Source organism: Grammomys surdaster, unplaced genomic scaffold (assembly GCF_004785775.1).
Source record: "Grammomys surdaster isolate TR1022 unplaced genomic scaffold, NIH_TR_1.0 63, whole genome shotgun sequence".
Lineage (NCBI taxonomy): Eukaryota > Metazoa > Chordata > Mammalia > Rodentia > Muridae > Grammomys > Grammomys surdaster.
In genome coordinates this window covers 15,832,552-15,845,555 of record NW_021604565.1, presented here as the reverse complement: position 1 = coordinate 15,845,555, position 13,004 = coordinate 15,832,552, and the positions used below count along the sequence as shown (strand labels likewise).

Genomic DNA, 13,004 nt, shown 5'->3' with positions numbered 1-13,004 from the left:
AGAGAGAGAGAGAGAGAGAGAGAGAGAGAGAGAGAGAGAGAGAGAGAAGAAAAACAAAAAAGCAAAAACCCTGAAAAGTCACCTCAGCAAAGAACATTGGTGACGGACACATGAGCACTTGAAACAGACACTCAGCATCACGAGTCATTGTATGGTTAAAACTAGGAAAGCGATATGATGCCACTGCAGGCCTTTTAGTACAGACAACCCCCAATCACAGACCACGTCATGTTTCAGTGTGAATACAAAACAGAAGGAACACTCAGTCACTACCAGCAAAAGCGACAAACAGCATAGCCACATGGGAACAGTCTGACAGTTGTTATAAAAGGAAGCATACTCTTACCTTGTGACCCAACAATTTTACTCTTTCGAATTAACTCAAAGGAGTTGAAAAGTTATGTCTACACAAAACTCTGCACATGTATGCTTACAGAAGATTTATTTATAACCACAAAAACTTGGAAGCAATCATGAGCCAATTATTTTGTGATAAATTTAGAAAACAAAATAGTATTTACCACTGCAAAAATGGTTGAGTACTGGAGGAACTTTACCCTAAGTCATAACAAGGCCAATCTGAGAAGGCTGCCTACAATACTAACCAGACGGCCTTCTGTAAGCCAATCTGAGAAGGCTGTCCTGGAAAAGGCTAGTGTGGAGGAGAGGTGGAAAGAAGGCATTTTTAATCCTGTGGCATCAATTCAATTCCCAGCAACCACGTGGTGGCTCACAACCACCTGTAATGTGATCCAATGTCCTCTTCTGGTGTGTCTGGAGACAGCAAGAGTGTACTCATATACATGAAATAAATCTTTTTAAAAGGAGGGCAGAGGAAATTCCTTTAAAAAACTTATTTTAAAAGTGGGCATGACAGGATAAGTAGCCAAGTATTGACTTAGGTACCCACACATGGCTCTGGGGCATGTCCTGAGGCAGGCCTGGGGATGAATCCCAGGACTTTATGAATATCAGGAAGCATTTGACTACTAAGCTGACTCCTCAGCTCCCAAGTCATGTTTTAATAACTCTCCCTAGAATTTTCATTGCTTTATTTCAAATTTCGCTTCAGCTGTGGCAATTCTCAAAGCATCTCTCTAAGTACCAAAGCGAATGGGCAATCAGGACACAGGGAAAACAAAACAAAACAAAAACCTAAAAGCCTTTCAATCCTGTGTTCACCAGCCTCAGTGTGTTCAATGGTGGTCTCACCAGATATTATACTGAGAAAAGCTGCCAGCTCATCTCTGACTCCATTCCACCACTATTCCCTTATGCTGACAGCAGTGATTCCATATTTAAGGCTGATGTCCCTGTATACATGAAGCGTATTTCCCCAGCCAGATAGGAACTGTTACTTCTCCCCTGCTCTTGCCATCAGTGGTCTCCAAATGTCCTTGCTCTACAGAAATCCCACCCTATCAACTGAATTTACTTTTACTTTTTACGAGTGTGTGTGTGTGTGTGTGCACGCGCGCATGCTAGCATGTGGCAAGCATGTGCACATGACACCAAGTGTTCATGAAGTTAGTAATCTTCTTTTCCCAGGTGAGTTCAAGAATCCAACTCAGATTGTTAGGGTGGCAAGTGTTTTGACTGACCTAGAGGTCTCACCTGCTCTCTCGAACTTCGGTACTCCACCTGAAGCACATAAAAGCTGACATTTAGGCTCACCTAGATGATGCACCTTTGGATGAAGTCTTCAGAGGGTTTGATATATGTCTTAGAATATTTCAGTAGACAGTGATTGTCTTTTATGTGACCTGCCCTCTGAATTGGGGTATAAGTACCACTTCCAAGGAGGTAATTATTAAATTGATTAGCATGCTTCTAGCAAGAGTAATAGAAACTTAGGGCTTTGGGGGCGTGGTTTGCTTAGGAAAATGACTGCCATGAAGTCTATGAGAATCCGACTTCAGATTCCTAGCACCAACAAAGAAAGCCAGGCCCGTGTCTGTAACTGCAGAGTTGGAGGGTATAGGGAGAGGAGGGGTGAGAATACACAGACCCTTGGAGTTCACTGACCAGCCAGTGAGAATTGCCAGCTAGCACAGCTGGTGGACTACAGGTGTAGTGAGAGACCTGTCTTAAAGAAAGAAAATGATTGAGTGAGACATCCCTGGGCTCCACATGCACCTACACACACATGCACACACACAAGCACACATATTAGATACACACACAGAGAAAATGAACCTAAAACAGCTTCTAATGCAATTTACTTTCTCTTAAAAGGGAGTTCAGAGGAGGGTAAATCTAGAGTCGGGTAAGTAATCCAGTGACTCAAACACATCACCCAGGACCTGGGGCTTCTGCTTCCTCCTGCTTTGTCATTCTCAGGTTCCAGGTTGGTCTTTACACTGTCATCTTCCCTTGGTCACATTTGGTACAGATGTCTCTGCTGTACCCGCTGTCTTTGTCTGCTGTCTCTGCTTTGCAGCAGTTCTCGACTTTCGGGTTTTAATCTCTTTGAGGTTCGAACCCCTTTCACAGGGGTCTCCTAAGAACATTAGAAGACACAGATGTTTATATTACAGTTCATAACAGTAGCAAAATTGTAGATATGAAGTAGCACCAAAAAAAACAAAAACAAAGAACAATTTTCTGGTTGGAGGTCACCACAACATGAAGAACTGTATTAAAGGGCCACAGCACTAGGAAGGTTGAGAACCACTGCTCTAGACAAAGATGAGTACTTCTGGAGTTACGTCCTTCCCAAAGGCTACTTATCTTCCTTCTTCTCAGTGGCCAGAAGCTGGTCACATATCCAACCAACTACACAACCACAATAGACTAAGGCTAATAAAGATCAACTTGTAGAACCTGTAGTGGTTTGAATAGGCTTTGCCTGCATAGACTCATGTCTATGAAGTGGCTCAAAGGGAGCGACACTAGAAGGTGTGTCTTTGCTGGAATAGGTGTGGCCTTGTTGAAGGAAGTGTGTCTCTGTCGGGGTGAGCTTTGAGGTCCTATGTTCCAGCTCTGCCCAATGTGGAAAAGGCAGTCTCCCCTGGTTGCCTTTGGATCAAGATGCCAGAACTCTCAGCTCCTTCTCCAGCACCATATCTGCCTGTGTGCTGCCATGCTTCCTGCTGTGATGATAATGGTCTAAACCTCTGAACCTGTAAGTCAGCCCCAATTAAATGTTTGCTTTTATAAGAGTTGCCGTGGTCATGGTGTCTCTTCACAGCAATGGAAACCCTCACTAAGACAGGACTGTTTCCCCGCTCCACAGAATAGAGCTGATCAAGACCAGGGATCCTCAATAAAGGAATGTTGGGATGGAGACTAAGCTGGCAACAAAAGCTTTCCTTGAGGACACAGATGTGTTAACAACTAACTGTTGCTTTTGTCAGAACTTTGGATAGAGCTCAAATAGAAGACATCTACTTGGACGTTTGACAAAAGGCTGCTAGACATGCCAATACAATCTTTTGACCCTAACCATCACCCACATCATTCTACACCACATATTCTTTGGTACACTATTGTATCTGGTTTCTTTTATTGGCATAGTGTTTCTGAGGTCAATCGATCATCATATGAATCAGTAACCTCTGAGTAAAATTCCATAAGTCGGTTGCCATTTATCTGCAAGCACATCCTGTGTCCTCTTACATTTTAAGGTGAATATGTGTATCAACTCCTTTCCAGAGGGATAGGTTTGGCCATAGGTATAAAAGTCTCTTTTGTTCACCAGATGTAATTGTTGTCTTGGAGGTTTATTGCTGAATAAGCTCACTCTTTCTAGTTCTTTCTGAACTCTGGCTGGCTGGTTCAACTCAGTTCTGGCTCAAAATCCTCTCCAAGCTAACTAATTCAAACTGGCTTCTCTCAGGCTCTCACTGAATTGCCCTGTTTGGTTTCAAACTAACTCTGGTAATCTCTTCTAATCTTCTGGCTCCTTATTCTCTGGTTTCAACTGCCTTTGCTGACCTGAACTCAACTGCACTGCAGGAACTGTACTGACTGAACTAATTCATCTCTCTGCTCTTTCTCTGTGCTGCTTTTACGTAGCTTCTTTCCTCTCCTCATGAGAGTTGGGCGTATCCTATCTCTGACTCATTCTGTCAGATCTTTCTCGATTTGTCACTTAAATATCACTTTCAAACACGACTGCTTTCTTATACAAACTAACTCTATCTACATTGTTTGGGATTGAAGGTTTGTACTAAGGGCATGTGTATATTCCAGCCAGAGGGATTAAAGGTGTGTGGCATGTCTGCATTCCAGCCAGATCACACAGACCTAGAAGGTCTTTGGATGTGATCCCCTGACAGAGCAGCTCTGTTGCTGGATTAAAATTCCTGAATGTATAGTAGCCTAGAAAACCCTAAGGTCATAGTGCTCTGGCTCTGTGATGCTGAAGGACAAGAATATACTGAGACAAGCTGGTGGCATACCCAGGACCAGCTCTCTTCCCTTCTGGCTGATGGAGGGAATCCACACATGATGGAGCTCCCGGGGAGCTCCAAAAAGGTTTCTCTTCTTTTATAATTTGTCACTAGAACTCCTTTTGTTCTGAGATTGTTAGACATTTCACTAGAAGTAAGTAAGTCACACCCTGGGCTACCTCAAAAATATTTCTGTCCTCTGTCTGACAGAGTCTTGAAACAAAAGCAGCCTGAGAGAGGGAAACAGGGAGGTCCCTGTCATGTCTGAGCCTAGCAGGGTACATTATTAGCGAATTCTTGGCCTTGAGTTAGAAATCAGGTCCAGTATACCTAATTCAATCTCATTTTTTTAGAGTTATAATAATTTTAGATCCCAGCACATCCAGAACTATGAGCTAAACACTTAATTCTTCAGTATATTTAACTCATGTGGCTATGAGTCACTGTTAATATGTTCAACAGATATTCTGGTTTCTAAACTGCTTATCCAAAGTAAGGATTTTAATTATTTTTCTTAGTGATTTGCCCATGTCTGCATACCAAGAGTCAGACTTGGCTGACTAAAGGCATCTTGAAATATTTAACTTAAAATTCAGTATAGGTGAGACATGCCAAATATTTCTAAGCTTTTTATCCAGAAACATAAAACTTGTCAAAGTCAAGTTTTAAACCAAGCTACAGCAGGAGGAATGACCAACTATGTCAGTTACATATTTCCTATATTAGTGTTCATATGCAGATTAAATAAGTAAAAATTTGTGTGACATGTTCCAAAAAGAAATATGCAGTTTCTTAAAAATGAAGGATGAAGGGAAAAGGAAATTTTTATCTAGTGAATACTGAAAATGATGACAGTAATATACTGAACATCATTAAGCTGATTATCTCCACATACATTTAGATATATACATACAAAAATACATACAAATATGTACACTATGCCTTGATTTAATAGCAATGTCAAATCACTCACACAATAGAAGCTTGCCAAACTTATATATATGTAACCATGGTAACCCTAATGTATCATTCCCTAGGGGCTGTTCACACAGCACTGTTATTTACAAGTATAATTTAGCTACTTGATTTTGGGGGGTTTTGTTTGTTTGTTTGTTTATCCTTGGAGGCTTTCATACCGAGGTACTTAAACTTCTATTCACGCCTTGTAGCTGCCGTTCTTTATGCATTCTTATCTCTTGCATACACAAATTCAGTTTCTCCTCACTGTGTATTTGTGGAGATCAGATGTGCTGTATCTGGACTTAAAAACCCAGCAGCTCTCTTGTCCCATGCAAAACACCTTTGGGGAGCCAGGTTTATACATAGAAATAGCAATAGCCTAGCAAGCCTAAAGCCCACGTTCTAGCTCTAGCACCTCAACTACAACAAAAACAAAATACCTTTGGACCATATGATGTCTGGAAAGCCTGCACATGAGAAGGGAGGAGGGAACTATCTCTCTCTAGGGATATTAGGCTAGAAAATTGGTACTGTAAGATAGTATTAAGAGTGTTAATGTTTAAGTGGAGTGTAGTGTAGCACACCTTAAATCCCAGCACTAGATAGATAGAAGCAGCCAGATCTCTGTGAGTTGAAGGCCAACTTGGACCACAAAGTAAGTTGCTGGTCCACAAAGCCACATAGTGAGTTGCTGGTCCATTAAGGCTTCATAGTGAGTTGCTGGTCTGCTAAGACTACATTGCAAGAAACTGTTTCAAAACAACAACAAAATGGTGACATTTAATGCAACACGTGTTCGTTATCATTTGTCAGTTGATGGGGATCTAAGACTGTTACCGTTTCCTAGCTGTTGTGAAGAGAGAAGCAGTGAACGCTGATACAGGAATCTGTGTGCACACTGCTGGAGGAGATATGTAATCATCACTTTGACCCGGCTGTGAACTTTGCAAGCTATGATATGAACAGGCATGGAAAGACATGACCATGGATGAAGTAGTAACACAAACATCACTTTCTGCTTGATCACATCCTACTCCAAGGTGAAACCCATCCCTGACGCCACTGTCAGGCCAAGGATCTGTTACTACTTGTCCTAGGCTCTAGGGAAGAGCCTATTACCATTATCCAGCTAATGGACATAGTACTGACGCCTAATGACTTGCGGTTATTCTCATAGTCTAGTGCATCTATGACCTTCATTAGAGAAGGTCCTATTCACAGCAGTTGGTGATTAACATAACTGTGAGACCCATATGGTGAGACCAAAAATGGCTAAAGCTAAGAGAAGAAGAGGCTGTAAATTGTTTAGCTCTAAATAGGTGTATATATTACATCCTTTCTCCCAAAGCTCAGGAATCCTTGCACAACAGAGAGAGAGAAAGAGAGAGAGAGAGAGAGAGAGAGAGAGAGAGAGAGAGAGAGAGGTAGACAGACAGACAGAACACCGACAGAGTGTAAGAGACAGGAGCAGTAGATGACTACAAGGACCCTATGTCTTCTGAATGCCACAGGGAAGCTTCATGAACTCACAGTGGTTGTGATAGCACACACGGGATCTGTTCACTGAAGACGCCCACCCAAACTCCAGCATGGAGAGGAGAGGTGGGCAAGAAGTCCCACCCCTAGCCAAGGAAGTATTGCAAACTGACAGCTGCTGGAGAAGGAGTTAGTTTTTCTTTGATAGTGTTATTCCTGGTAAGGCAACCACGTTCCAGTGGAAGACCACACAATACAAGAACATATAGGCAGCACAAATTTGACCTGATGAGTGTGGTGGTTTGAATATGCTTGGCCCAGGGAGTGGCATTATTAGGGGGTGTGGCCTTGTTGAAGGAAGTGAGTCAATGTGAGGGTGGGTTTTGAGACCCTCCTTCTAGCTGCTTGGAAGCCAGTCTTTCTCCTGTTTGCCTTCAGAACAATTGGTAGAACTCTCAGCTCCTTCTCCAGCACCATGTTTGCCTGGATACTGCCATTCTTCCTGCCATGATGATAATGGACTGAACCTCTGAACCTGTAAGCCAGAGCAATTAAATGTTGTCCTTTATAAGAGTTGTCTTGGTCATGTTGTCTCTTCACAGCAATAGAAACCTTAACTAAGACAGTGAGTGTTTAAAGAAAAAAAGACACAAAGTTGGGAGGAATTGGATTAAAATAAATATAAGAACATGCCATGAAATCCTCAAAGAACTAATAACATTATTTTTGGGGAAAAAAGAATTCTACTACTACCAATATGTCCAGGAGAATGAAGGTGTAGCAGCTGGTGTAGCGTTTGCCTTGCATGTATGAATCACTGGATTCAGTCCCCAGCATTACATAAACAGCATGGTGGTCACCTCAGCACTGGGGAGAAGGATAGAAGACCAGAAGTTCAAGGTCAGCCTCAGCTACATTGCAAATCTTAGGCAAGTCTGGGCTACATGAGACTCTGTTTCAAGTGATATTGTCAATAATAGGTCTATACTATAAATACAATGTTTGCTTTTCCTTCAACTAAGTAAGCTCGACTGTTGGAGACCCTGGAGATTGGACTTTGCGATTACCATATCAGACCCTTCTCTTGGACCTGATGTTCCTGGCTGCCTTGAGTAGGGAGATACTGCTCAACAAGTCCCTCTCTTGGCAACTGACTGACCTGTCATCATGGCGTCCCTACTGCTTTAATAATGCTATGGTTAGAACGTTCACTCCAGCTCCATGGAACACTGAAACTATAGCTGTTGCTAAAACCACAAACTTCTGCTTCAGGAAAACTTACTCTAGCTACAAGCTTTAGTCTACATTAGGGACAGAAAACTTCATCTCAGTCATGACCTCCCAATGGCCCAGCCTGCAATGGCTACGGAGACCCTACTCTTTCTTGACTGCTCTAGAACTTATAACAGCAGTCTTCAGCAGTGTCTGGAACAAAGAAGGGCTACTCTAGCACAAAGCATGTCATTAACTGAGAGCTTCTGACTGGTGGAAGTGGATGTGGGCCTGGGTGGCTGTGACTGGTGGAAGTGGACGTGGGCCTGGACAGCTGTGACTGGTAGATCTATTATGCAAGCACAATATGCCACGTCCTTCTTCTGGCAATACAAACAACCTGTTTGCCCCTTTCTAGAGTTAGTCGGGAGGCTTCTCCCATGTGTGCTAACACCTGCCCCAACCCCTACATCTTGCCAAGTGTTTTAATGGCCCTATCCATCCTCCTTTGCCTGTTTGCAGTCCTTATTGTGAAGAGGGCAGAGATAACTGCAGGAAGAGAACTGTTTAATACAGTTCCTCAATGGCGGTGACCCCAACCATAAAATGATTTCTCTGCTACTTCATAACTGTAGTTTTGCTACTGTTATGAATCGGAATGTAAATGTCTGATTGTGACTCCCAAAAGGGTGGCGACTCCCAGGTTGCGAACCACAGCACTAGAGTCCCATAGCTCCAGCTCACGGCTGAAACACTCAAGAGGAGGCTAAGAGCCTTGCTCCCAGACTCAGAGCTGGAACTCAGTCACTGCGCGTAGGCACCAGGCCTCCAGCACCCACAGCATAAACTCCTGGCTTTGAAGGTTTGCAGTCTCTACTCCCAGGGCTTGGAGCTAGAACTAATGGATTTGGAAGGTAAGCTCTGTGAGCTGCCGGAACTGTCAGAGCTGCTCCTGTGTCTCTGTGATTTCAGTCCAGACAGAACAAAAAAGCCGTCAGCCAGCATTTGTAACCTGGGAGTCTGAGGGCCAGTGAGCAGGTAGTGGTGACTGTGAGGAAACACAGGCCTGCCAGCTCCTTTGTTTTTCTTCCTATTCTATTTGCCCAGAGCCTACCCAGGGGGGCAGCTTTAGAAACAGCTCTTCTTTTCCCAGAGAGCCTTTCCTAACTGCGGGAGTGAGTAAGAGATGTACAGTACCAGCCAAGGTTTGCCATGATCAACTTTGTTTGACAGACCATGGATGTTCTCATGTAGGCAGCTGGAAGGGCAGAAACCACTGGGGGCTGGGGTCGCCTAGCTGGTGTGGAGTCTACTCAGACCTGGACATTTTGTGAGTCAGAAACAAATTAACCTGTAACCCCAACACTGAAGAGACAAAGACAGGAGGATTACCCCAAGAGACAAAGACGGGAGGATTACCCCAAGTTCAAGGCCAGCCAACTCCATGTAGTGAGACTTTATCTCAAAAAATAAACAAAATTTTAAATAAATACATTATATATAATAGTATAGAAATGTACTTAGATTATATGTGTGTGCGTGGAGTTTAATAGAATCTTCACATAGTTATTTTAAAACTCAGTGTAAGTAAAAAATAAATAGGGAATGCATAAGTCATGTGCATGTCAGTAGTGTATGTTTGCAAAATAATTTACTTGGAAAGCCTTTAAAAGGGCATTTTAATCAAAACTTTCAATAGGTTCACCATTGCCTTCTTTTGTGGTAGAAAATTAGAAATTTTTCCTTTGAAGTATTTTCCAGTCTATTTTTCTTCTGGGAATGGAAAATGAAAACCTCAGATTTGGCTCCCAACTTTAGTCCTCTCAGCAATCTCTTTCTGTCCTCCCCGAGCATTTACCGACAGACATCACAGGGCCCTCGCAGTTGCCCCCAATGGGCCTCCCTCCTGCCGCAATGATTCTCACGAACTTCTCTGGGCCGCGTCCCACTGCCAGCCAGCTCTGGGCCCACAGTCTGGCCATTTCAATTAGCCTTTAGACCTTTCCTCCTTCTCTTTATGGACACACTGCTGTTGAAAGTTGATAGCAGTTGGATTTCTCTGCGCATGAAAGATCCCAGCGGCTGCTGCTAAGGCCTTTGCCATCTGGAATCACAAGTCTTTGACTTCGACTGTGGGCCGGGTGCTATTAAAGATTGTGCTTTCCAAGCAGAAAGGAAGCAGCGGGGCTCCATGTGGTTCTGACAAATTACATCTTTCATTTCCTGGTAGGTGTGTCCACCAACTGTTGCCTTGGCAACACCGAGCTTTCAGGAGGCAGCTAGTGGACACACCCACCAGCTGAACTAAAGCAGCAGGAAAATTGACTTTGATGATGGCTGGAAATTCCAAACTGGTTTTGGTCTGATTTTACCTGGAAAGTTTAGGCAAGATTTCTTCAGAGCCATGAGTAGTGTAACAGTTATAGGTCCCATGGGTGCTTGAGATGTCAGTATATTCTGTATAACTCTGATGAGGAGCCAGAGACCACTTCTTCACATCTTGGACGCCTTTGAGTACAGTTACACACTGTCCATGCAAACATTATTGCTGTAAATGTAAATCCAATGGCCATATTATTTTAAGTCAAATTTCTTTAATTAAAAATGTTATGTAATACCTTTTAATTGTATTTGTTTGTTTACTTATTTGTTGCATATGAGTAGTTTGTCTGCATGTATCTCTGTGCACTGTGTGTATCCGGGGTGCCTGTGGAGGCCTAAAGGGTGTCAGTCTTCCCCTGGATGACTATAAGCCTTCATGTGGGTTCTGGGAATCAAGCCTGAGTCCTCTGGAAGACCAACCGGTACTCTTATGCTATGTAAATCTTATAAAAATTAATATCACTTCTTTCTAAGTTACTGCCACCTTTTAGTGACTTCTAAAAGCACCCACACACTTGTTTCTTTCAAATTAAATACCTTTGAGGTTTCTTCAAAGTATTCAAAGTCAGTGTCTTTAAAATTCAAGTTTTCTAAGTACTAAGCCAAGAATAAAAAGTGTATATAGATGTTTTGCTTTAAATAATCAATATTGAAATTCAGTCATATATTAAATGATATATCATGATAAAGGAAGGCTATTGAAGAATTGACAGATGTCATTACAGTGACAGATTTTTCAAACTTTTTATTGGTTCTTTGTGAATTTCACATCATATGCCCCAATCTCACTCATCTCTCTCCTCATACCCACCCTCCACCCTTGCAACCTCTCCCAACAGAGGAAAAAAGTCTCCTTGTGGAAGCTGTGGTGAGTCACAGTGTGTCCTACAGTTTACCCTCTTGTCCACACTTCTTTGCTTGCTAATGTTCATTTCAATGACTTGGTCTGATGCAAGGCTTCTGGCTACTGCTATTCTATCAACACTGGAACCTCACAGGGACTCCTCTCAGAGTCCCTGTTATTGTCTGGTGTCATGGAGATCCTGCAGTTTTAGATCTGTAGGACTGGCCCCTTCATGTAGTTCATCAATGGGCTAGATGTTGGGTTGGGCCAATTCAAAGCCCTGAGCTGGGCCTGGATGCTATCTGAACTGGTCACCTGCCATTCTTCCTCTCACATCCTGGGGCTGGCTCAACTACAATTCTACTCCCGGTCCCCAACCAGGGCCAGCTCTACTCAGGATAGGTGCAGGGCCCACTCTCCTGACTTGCAGCCAATCAGTGAGGGATATGGACAGTTTCTCCACTCTCATAACTCCAGGGCCAGCCCTCCTGCTTGCCATAGGCAGTGAGGGATGAGGAAAGGGAGGAGGGTGTCTCTCCTTCATCCAAACCACTGCCCAACAGACAAGAGGTAGGGCAGGTCCTCCCATGCTCGTACTCTTAGGGCTGGCTCACCTGTGCCCACACCATCAGGGTCAGATCTACTGTGCTGTTCAGGTGACGTGTGGCGCCCGTTCTGCCAAGTGATGCATCAGGTGAGGGGCAGGGCCAGCTCTCTCTCTCTGATGACCTCAGGGCCAGCTCTCCTGCCTGCCATAGGTAACAAGGGACAAGGGGAAAGGGGGAGGGCATATCTCCCTTGCCCATGTCACCAGATGACAGACAAGTAGTGACACCAGCTGTCCCATGTTCATGCTCTTGGAGCCAGCTCCACCTGCCCCTGCCACCAGGGCCAGCTCTACTGCACTGCCCAGGCATGGTGCAGGGCCCATTCTCCTGAGTGGTGCAGGTGGAGGGGCAGGGCCATCTCTCCTGCTCTTGTGACCTCAGGGCCAGGACTCCCACATGCTGCAAGTGTTTGTATCCTCAGGCCAGCCCACCTGCAACTCCTGCAATGTGTGTGGTGCTCCCCCAGTACCTCAGCTGGCTAGGGGTGGGGTCAACTCTCGTGTTCTCATGCCCCCGGGGCCAGCTCTCCCACAATGCCTGGGTGAGGAGTGAGACATCAACAAGTCTCTGAGTAGCAGCCCAGATCAGAGATGTCTGCCTGGCCTTGGGTGGTAACAGCCATCTTCTGCTGCAGAGCCACAGACCCAGAGCTGGCCCTGTGGCAGTACAGACCAAGACTCCACTATGTTCCCAGGCAACATCACTAGCTCACATCAGGCGGTTCCCATTACCCTTCAGCCCCCAGTTCTGCCTCTCTTCATTGTGTCCACATCCTCCTGTTTCTTTCTCTTCCATTTTTTTCCACCACGTGCTCCTCTTAGAGGTACCTGGGGTCTCTGAGTGTCTGAGGTCATCCCAGGAGTGATCTCAGGAGTGCGGTTCCCAGCTCTTGCATTATGGACCTGCATGGCCAGACTGGTGGTTGTCTCAGGATAGCTCCTGTCTGGGGTCTCTGATGCTGGACTGGTGGTCATCTTAGGCTCGGTTTTTTCAGGGAATGTTAAGCTACTTATCATTCAGGTGTACATAGGTCAGAACACTAAACTTAGATGCAGCCTTTCTTCTCTTTGCCACCCACTGATGTACATGTGATACGGCAGCCACACCAACAATGCCTCTAGGGACAGA

At 44.3% G+C, this 13,004-nt stretch overlaps 1 non-coding gene across 1 annotated transcript; it reads right to left on the bottom strand.

Annotated features, from left to right (window-relative positions):
• Positions 1-12,872: 12,872 nt before the first annotated feature.
• LOC114622020 lies at positions 12,873-13,004 on the bottom strand. The gene has a single exon (XR_003711527.1). It is a non-coding gene; the product is annotated as a small nucleolar RNA SNORA17 (small nucleolar RNA).